General features: G+C 33.8%; 1 long non-coding RNA gene across 1 annotated transcript; it reads left to right on the forward strand.

Moving 5' to 3' along the window:
- Positions 1-360: 360 nt before the first annotated feature.
- Positions 361-3,136, forward strand: LOC137003645 (uncharacterized). Its single transcript, XR_010892018.1, has 5 exons — positions 361-663; positions 1,291-1,423; positions 1,582-1,687; positions 1,999-2,111; positions 2,702-3,136. It is a non-coding gene; the product is annotated as an uncharacterized lncRNA (long non-coding RNA).
- The last annotated feature ends 5,772 nt before the right edge of the window (positions 3,137-8,908 follow it).

Raw genomic sequence — 8,908 nt, forward strand, 5'->3', positions numbered from 1 at the left:
TTCTCACTCCTGACCGTTCTCACGCTGAAGAAGTCTCCTTCAGAACACATCGCGATATTTGGCATCAGTTCGCGTGTGCTGGATGTTGGTAAGTAGTCGTAAATACGCTGTTCTAATGTTTGATATAATGTCTTTTCTGTTTGCAGATATTAATCAGATTAACGTTAGCTCCCTCATGTTCAGTCACTGCATTATATCTGTCACCTCCGCTGAGGTTTTGCTTTTCATTGCTTTCTATATTAAATACTAAACTAGGGTGATTAAACACTGTCACGTGACGTGCAATATATTGCACAATATATATAACATATGCATATCAGTTTCAAAGTAGTACAAGTGTAGTTTCAAAATGGTATTTGTTGTAGAAGCACGGTAAAAAACAACACTTACCATGCTTTTTACCACAGTATTGGTCGTTTTAATGTGATTTTTGTTGTAAATACAGAGTGACCACAACACTTATCATGCTTTTAATGCCTAATAATGTTAAATCCAAAAACTGTAAGGTCAATAAGAACTTCTTTCCTATATATATTTATATATAAACCTATATATTATAAATAATGATATTTTCTTTTCTCTTGTTTTAGCTGAAAAGACAAAAAGGGCCTTTCGGAAATGGATGAAGGAGACAGAAAGCTGCAAAGGCAAATAATTGCAATGGTATGTGTGTGTTGCTTTTAACCCTTTATCAAACATTTTATCAAGCATTTGTTAAATAGTCTCACAGTAAATTAAAATTAAAGTCAAATCCTGTACATATTTATCACCTTATTTGTAAATCAGTTGTGCCCCTTCTTGGACAGTTGGACGTCCCACACATAAAAGTTTATATTAATTCCATTGAATTCTTTAAAATGATTACAGATTGGGCCCAAAATGTTCCAATGATACATGATGTCTCTCCGCACCTCATAACTACCTCTGTTTGCAAGAGTGGAAATTATCATTTGACTTGTCACATGACATCAGATATTCGATTATTTTGTCATAATCAAAATAATTGAATATCTGATGTCTATTCAATATCTAATCAGTTACACTGCTGATAATGTCCTGCTTGCATGTGAAACATGTTATTTATTTATTTATTCTTTTAAATATAAATATAGCTTGCTATTAAAGACATATGTTTAATCATGGAAATGCCCACATATCAGTGAACTTATTACATAAATGCATTTAACATTTAATTATGCAACACTCTTTACAGAAGGAAATCCTACGGTTATGTGTAAATTGACAACTTGAATGTGATGTAATAAATTTACCTTCCTTTCTGTCTTGCAGGATTACTTGCAGATTACTTAGTCCTTCTTTTTAGGATCTCTACAACATCAAACTCAACAGCTCTTTTAAGAGCCGACCCTCACAAGAGCTACTAGTGAGTCGCTGCAAACCTGCCGTGATCAGCCCTTTCCAGGTAAAGTTTCTAGATATTTAAATCAGTATTTACTCATCAAATGCTCTCCTGGATGGTATGGTAAATTAACTTATTTATAACTGTCTCAATTTGTATGTTTTAAGAACAAGAGTAATTGCACACAGAGTAAGTAGAGACTTTCTTGTTTTTCTGTGCAGAGAAGGAAGACCAGTCCTTATATCAAAGCAAGCTCATCGAAGTCCTTTGTTTAGGGTGAGGAAGGAACATGACCATCTCATGCCCAAAGAAGACAGAAGTCCATTGGTATGTCTTGTGTTGAGGCAATGCTGTAATATGTAGTACAGAATTTAATGTTGTTCTCTCAAAGGACTATTAAGTTCTTAAAAAGTTCTTAAAAACTGTTCCTTCTGTTTTTTTTGTTTGTTTGTTTGTTTGTTTTTTTAGATAAAAGCAGACAGGGAAGCTTTGGAAGATAATGAGTTAATATAATATAATATAGTATAATAGGAATTAAATAGTAAATGTTCTTTAAATTATGTGTAATACTTTTTTTGGCTTGAAATAAGGCCTTATACTGCACAGACCTAAAACATTGTATTTGTGTTTTAAAACAGATAGCAAGTGAAGTCACTAACAGAAGATCCTAGAGGAAAAACGACTGATGTGCAGCTACGGAGGAACACAAGAGGCAGAAACTATGCATGGCCATGGCTTCTTCATGAGTACGGTAAGTCCTGTGCCTATTCTTAATTCTTGCCTTAAAGTTTTTATTGCAGTATTTTAACAATTTTACATTGTACAGGTTATCACTTGGTTTTTGACCAAATTATGCTCTTGAAACAAGAAACAGAAGAGTATGTTGTCCTGAAAGAAATCAAGGCTCAAAAGAGAGCATGCCTTTCTAAAAGATCTTTTAAAACAGGTTGCTGTTAATATGGGTAAAACAGTTTTTGTTCAGTACTTAGCTTACAGTCTGTGCTGCATTTTTATTATAATATATATATATTATGTACTGCTGTTTTGTAAAGTTAAATCAGGAACAGGCAACTCTAGCCCTTTTGCTGTCTCCTTTTTGAGGTGGAGAGTTTACCTCCAACCATAATTGAGCACACCTGAAAATTTTAACCAAAGTCTTCAGGTGTACTTATAGACAGTTATAGGCAGTTGGGTTTGAGGTTGAGGCTAAATCTACAGGACCGTGGACGCTGAGGGCCAGAGTAGCCCACCACTGTTTAAATCATGCAGAACATAAGCTGACCTGGCTGTCCATTAAACTACTTAACTTGAATTGTCTGTGTTTTTTTGTTTTACTTTTAGACCAGGACTGAAGAACGCCTGACAATGGGATGTTAAGACTTCTTCCTCTGGTTGAGAAAAAGCTACAGCACATCAGTGATCACATCTTCTGGTCATCAGTTGTACTGTAGAGTACAACTGAACAAACTGTTTAGAAGAAGAAGAACATGAACATGATAGAGACATGTACAGGGAAGAGCAAGAACCCAGTTCAGCTGTGATAATGAATCTTTATTTTAAACTCAATATCAAATCTGTTTTCTGGATCATAGTTGACTGGATGGGATTCTGTGGCGCTCATTTGTGCAATAGGAGTAAAGTCTGTGAATGGATTATTATGACGTTAACGTATTTTTGAAGACACGTTTTTATTTATCTTGAATCTCATTTGTCTTTATGCAAATTTCAACCTTATGCTGTATCCTCCAATAAAGTGTTGTGTAATAAATTATGATGAACGTGGTGTTTGGTAGAGTAAATACAATTTAACTAAGCTGAGTTTATTTCATAATTTAAAAAAATGACATATAATTTCCATGATTGTTTTACTTATTAATACATAAATATATATTACATAAATATTTTCGATCTAATTCATGATATTTGGGACAACAATGCACCAAAAGTTGCATATACTTTCATGTTGTGACAAGGATGGCAGTTTCCAGATAAATAAAGGGAAGGAATGTGAATAAAGAGAGGCTGCAGTGGGTTATACTGATACAAACACTTCAAGCAGAGTTGAAGAAGATCGATGTTGATCATTCTGGTACATCTACTACTGCATTCAAAATGACAGCTGGACATTACTGATGTCAGGCATGTGAGGAGCAAGAAGAGGGGGTGATAATGACATTTTGGCACAGTTTCTTATTTTACTGAATAGTGCATTATCCTTGTGTAACAGTAATAGTGAAGTGTAAATATAAATAGTTTTTAGTTTACTGCCAACACTGGCAGCTGGATAATGGCAAGTTGTTGTGGGTTCATCCATTATATTTATTGGTGTTCATACAAAAAAAAAGCAAAGAAATAATCAACTACTATTCAATTAATCAATTATTATTATTATTATTATTATTGTATTACAACATTTTGTTATAATATTTCCATATTTCATCAGATGGTCTCACAATACCCATCAAAAACCTATACAAGCATGATGTTAGAATGGAAAATGAGGAAATGATAAAATACTCCAATATTTAAATGTGATTCAACAAAGTTTGTTATCCATGATGAGGAGTACACACCTGTGTAGATTTTAATGCCCTTCCACCCCCAAGGGGCCAGTACCGGCCCCTGGAAGAGCAAAAAAATGCACATTTCAAATGGCTGTAACTCAAAGTCCGGTTAGCGTATCAAAGAGAAAATCAACAGGACAACTGCTTATGCTATGATTACTAAATAATGTTGGGCACAGTTTTCAGACATACATGGAAAGCTGGCATAAAGGTTTTTTAATAGTGATTACAGTAAAATATTACATTTCAGCCTGTCCCTCATATATGTAATAAATGTTTGCACAATAAACATATTTAAATATCGAGTTGTCCATTAAAGATCTTATTATTTTAACATTTATCATTTCTTTACTAAACGTTTTAAACTACATTACCTATATGTCTCTGTCATTCTATCAATGAACGGGAAACATGGCGCTGTAGTTCATTGAGAAGCTAGGGTTAGGGTTGGGATCTCGGTAAAGGAGTAATTTCTCACAACATGGAAACACTTTATAGTTAACTTAATGTATGAGTAACGTAATATTCACACTAAAACAAACTTTGTAAGATAAAGCGCCGTTTTATATGGGTTGAAAGGTAGTCCAATCACAGCGAGTTCTGCGATAGAGTCACAGCCAATCACAACACAGCTGAACAGATGCGTCACGCTTACTTGTCCATTTATGGTAAATGACGACAGATCTCCTTCGGTTCCGGCTGACGAGAAAGATTCCTTAAATATATAATTAATCTAATTAAATATGATAAAAATCACATTTTACAACGAAAGACTCCTTTGTGTTTTAAACTGATGCATAAATATATTTGAAAGAGATATAATTGCATCTACTAAAGTGCTTCTAACATTTACAGTAGATATGTAGTATATTAAAGGTATACATTTAATCACTTATTTATACCATTCTTCACCATTTGAACTCTTGGAATTAAAATAAATATAAATAAAAGCATAATGAATGTACTCGATTTTGTAATCATATTCCAATATGTAGTGTCAAAGACAAATGTAGGCCCCAAACTACTGCACAACAGTATAAAAATCAGTTAATTGTGAGAAAAAAATATATCCAGTTACAGAGGCAATCTATTATAGTGAAATATAACTACACAAATCGATATGATGAAGTATTATTTTTACAAACCAAGAGATGAGATAAAATTCCATGTGAAAATATGTTTCTTTAAAGAATAGGGGGGAAAAAATAACATTTTACATTCTCAACTTTAATACAATATAATATTGTGTTTATTGTTCACTTTTACTGTAACTAAATGAAAGGCAAATTCAAATAGTTAATGCATTTTATAAATGTTAAATATTTTCAGCAATAAAATGCTTCTATAAAATACATTCATGGGTATGTTACATTTACATTATCCAGGTACTGATATAATGATACCATAGATGTAGTTAAGGTGGACATTTACTATAGTGACACTGTAAAAAAAGGTTTAATGAAACAAAATGCAAGACATTTTCAAGTCCATCTAAATGAAGAGGTAACAAACTCACAGAATAATGTCCAGAATGTCAATGTGTCATTTCTGTAATACTCTATATCAGCACCAAACAGAATTAAATAAATATTGATTGTTCTCAGAGGGTTTTCCTGAACACTCTCACTAACTTCAATTGTTCGGACAAACACCTGCTATACACACATGCAGAAATACATATTTGACTATAGTCGCAGCATTACTAGAACTTTTACCAAAACTCCGGATGAGCACTGGTGCTTCTTTGGTAAAGGCAAGAATATGGAAAAAGATAAATTACTATTTTCAATATTGGTTCTGCACGTTTCAAGGAGATCATAAGGAGGAGTCCACGTGAAGACTTTTAAAAACTGTGACAGAGTGAAGGGTGCACCTCCCTGGACACACCCTAAGCATGACCAAACAACAACACCCAAAGACAGATATGAAGTGGACACCACCAGGAGAATGCAGGGGAAGACATGGAAACGAAGGCCTGAAGAATGTTGGTGTCCCATGGGAAGATGTGGAGAATGTGGTCACAGATTGGATACGTTGGAGGACACTTGTTACCCAATGTGCCTAGCACAGCACTTGATGATGATCTTGCACTTGTGAGTTCATACATAACCGTAGGATTTCCTTCTGTAAAGAGTGTTGCACAATTAAATGTTAAATGCATTTATGTAATAAGTTCACTGATGTGTGGGCATTTCCATGATTAAAAGTATAGCAAGCTATATTCATATTTTAAAAAATAAAAAATAAAAATAAAAAAATAACATGTTTCACATGCAAGCAGGACATTATCAGCAGTGTAACTGATTAGATATTGAATAGACATCAGATATTCAATTATTTTGATTATGACAAAATAATCGAATATCTGATGTCATGTGACAAGTCAAATGATAATTTCCACTCTTGCAAACAGAGGTAGTTATGAGGTGCAGAGAGACATCATGTATCATTGGAACATTTTGGGCCCAATCTGTAATCATTTTAAAGAATTCAATGGAATTAATATAAACTTTTATGTGTGGGACGTCCAACTGTCCAAGAAGGGGCACAACTGATTTACAAATAAGGTGATAAATATGTACAGGATTTGACTTTAATTTTAATTTACTGTGAGACTATTTAACAAATGCTTGATAAAATGTTTGATAAAGGGTTAAAAGCAACACACACATACCATTGCAATTATTTGCCTTTGCAGCTTTCTGTCTCCTTCATCCATTTCCGAAAGGCCCTTTTTGTCTTTTCAGCTAAAACAAGAGAAAAGAAAATATCATTATTTATAATATATAGGTTTATATATAAATATATATAGGAAAGAAGTTCTTATTGACCTTACAGTTTTTGGATTTAACATTATTAGGCATTAAAAGCATGATAAGTGTTGTGGTCACTCTGTATTTACAACAAAAATCACATTAAAACGACCAATACTGTGGTAAAAAGCATGGTAAGTGTTTTTTTTTTTACCGTGCTTCTACAACAAATACCATTTTGAAACTACACTTGTACTACTTTGAAACTGATATGAATATGTTATATATATTGTGCAATATATTGCACGTCACGTGACAGTGTTTAATCACCCTAGTTTAGTATTTAATATAGAAAGCAATGAAAAGCAAAACCTCAGCGGAGGTGACAGATATAATGCAGTGACTGAACATGAGGGAGCTAACGTTAATCTGATTAATATCTGCAAACAGAAAAGACATTATATCAAACATTAGAACAGCGTATTTACGACTACTTACCAACATCCAGCACACGCGAACTGATGCCAAATATCGCGATGTGTTCTGAAGGAGACTTCTTCAGCGTGAGAACGGTCAGGAGTGAGAACGGGTTGACATTCACTGAGTGAATATTATGAAAATAGAATATATATTTCTCGCTAAAAATGTAATCAAACCTTATTTTTATGCAGAAACTAACTCAAAATGTTGTTCATAGCAACCAAAACGTAGCAGTTTCACATTATTCTGGCGAGATCAGATAAATCTTTGCAACAACGCGCAAGCGAGTGATTATGTACATTCACTGAGTGAATATTATGAAAATAGAAAATAAATTTCTCGCTAAAAATGTAATCAAAACTTATTTTTATGCAGAAACTAACTCCAAATATTGTTTTTTCACTAAAAAGTAGAGAAATGTCCGCCATGTTTTTTGTTCTCACGGCCGGGCTCTCTAAAGTCACGTGACTTGGACGCAAAACAATAGGCAAAAAAAAAATGTAACAGTCATACAATTTAAGGGCCATTATTGTAACCCCTCTACGTTTTGCACTTTGGACCAACGTAGTCAGGATACGTTTTCATATGAGACTGGGTTGGCATATCCAGACCCCTCCATCAGCCTCCAGTGGAAACACATGAGCACCACACTCTTATCTGCCTAAGACAGACATGAAAATTACGGAAAATAATTGTATTCACGAGTTTACATTAACTCAAAATAATTTGTATAGTAATTATGTGTATTTTGTGTGTGCTGTCCGGGGAAGAGCTCCGAGCTCTGAATTTGGCCCGAACCCAGAGTACTCCCCCTCCTTAATTGGGATAGAAACCAGGCAAGAGTGAGGTGATGGGGTGGTGGAGGGATGCTGTGAAACTTGTCACGGATAGAGGTGAGAGACGGCTTATATACCGGCTTCCTCTTGCACTGATTGGTTAAATTACCTGAACGTGCGCCTCCTGAATTTAGTTCAATAAAACTTAATTTAACTCAACACTCTTGTGACCTTTGGCATAAAGACAGGAAAAGTTTGGATGTACTCTGGTAACTGAAAATAGCAGCATCTGTGTTATATTTTACTGTGTTGGGAAAGATCTGAAAATAAATGGTAGAAAAATATGAAGATATGCTGAAATTATTTTAAAATAATAATTTATTATTTAATAATATTTATTATCATGTATCTTTTATTATTCCCTTTAGTGGATATTAAATGTGTAAACATAAATTAGAAGGTAATCAGTACTGAATTAGTCAGTTAAAGGATTAGTTCACTTAAAAATTAAAATTATTCCATGATTTACTCCTTAAGCAATCCCAGGTATATATGACAACCTTTCAGATGAACACAATCAGAGATATTTTTAACATAACTTTCACTGGCTATTGCTTTCTCAAATCTATTTATCAATTTATGCATTTATTGATGCATTTCTTTATTACTTCATTTTTGCATGAGATGTTTAAATGCATTATTGCTACTTTTCTTTCTACACACCACCACTGTCTGAACTGATCTATGATATTTTAAGTGTTTTGTGATGCACTTTTCTGAAACTTTAGTTTATAAGATTTATTGTTGAGGATGTTTTTGTACAGGGATGATGTGTTTCCTGTCACTGTGGGCGTCAGTGCGCAGTAATACAGAGCAGAGTCTGATACTTCAGCAGAGGAGATCTTCAGGCTCACAAGATTGTTGCTTTTATCAACTTTAGGCAAAAGACGAGGAGGAAGAGGATCACTTGGGGTT

The sequence above is a fragment of the Chanodichthys erythropterus genome, chromosome 16 (genome assembly GCF_024489055.1).
Source record: "Chanodichthys erythropterus isolate Z2021 chromosome 16, ASM2448905v1, whole genome shotgun sequence".
Classification (NCBI taxonomy): Eukaryota; Metazoa; Chordata; class Actinopteri; order Cypriniformes; family Xenocyprididae; genus Chanodichthys; species Chanodichthys erythropterus.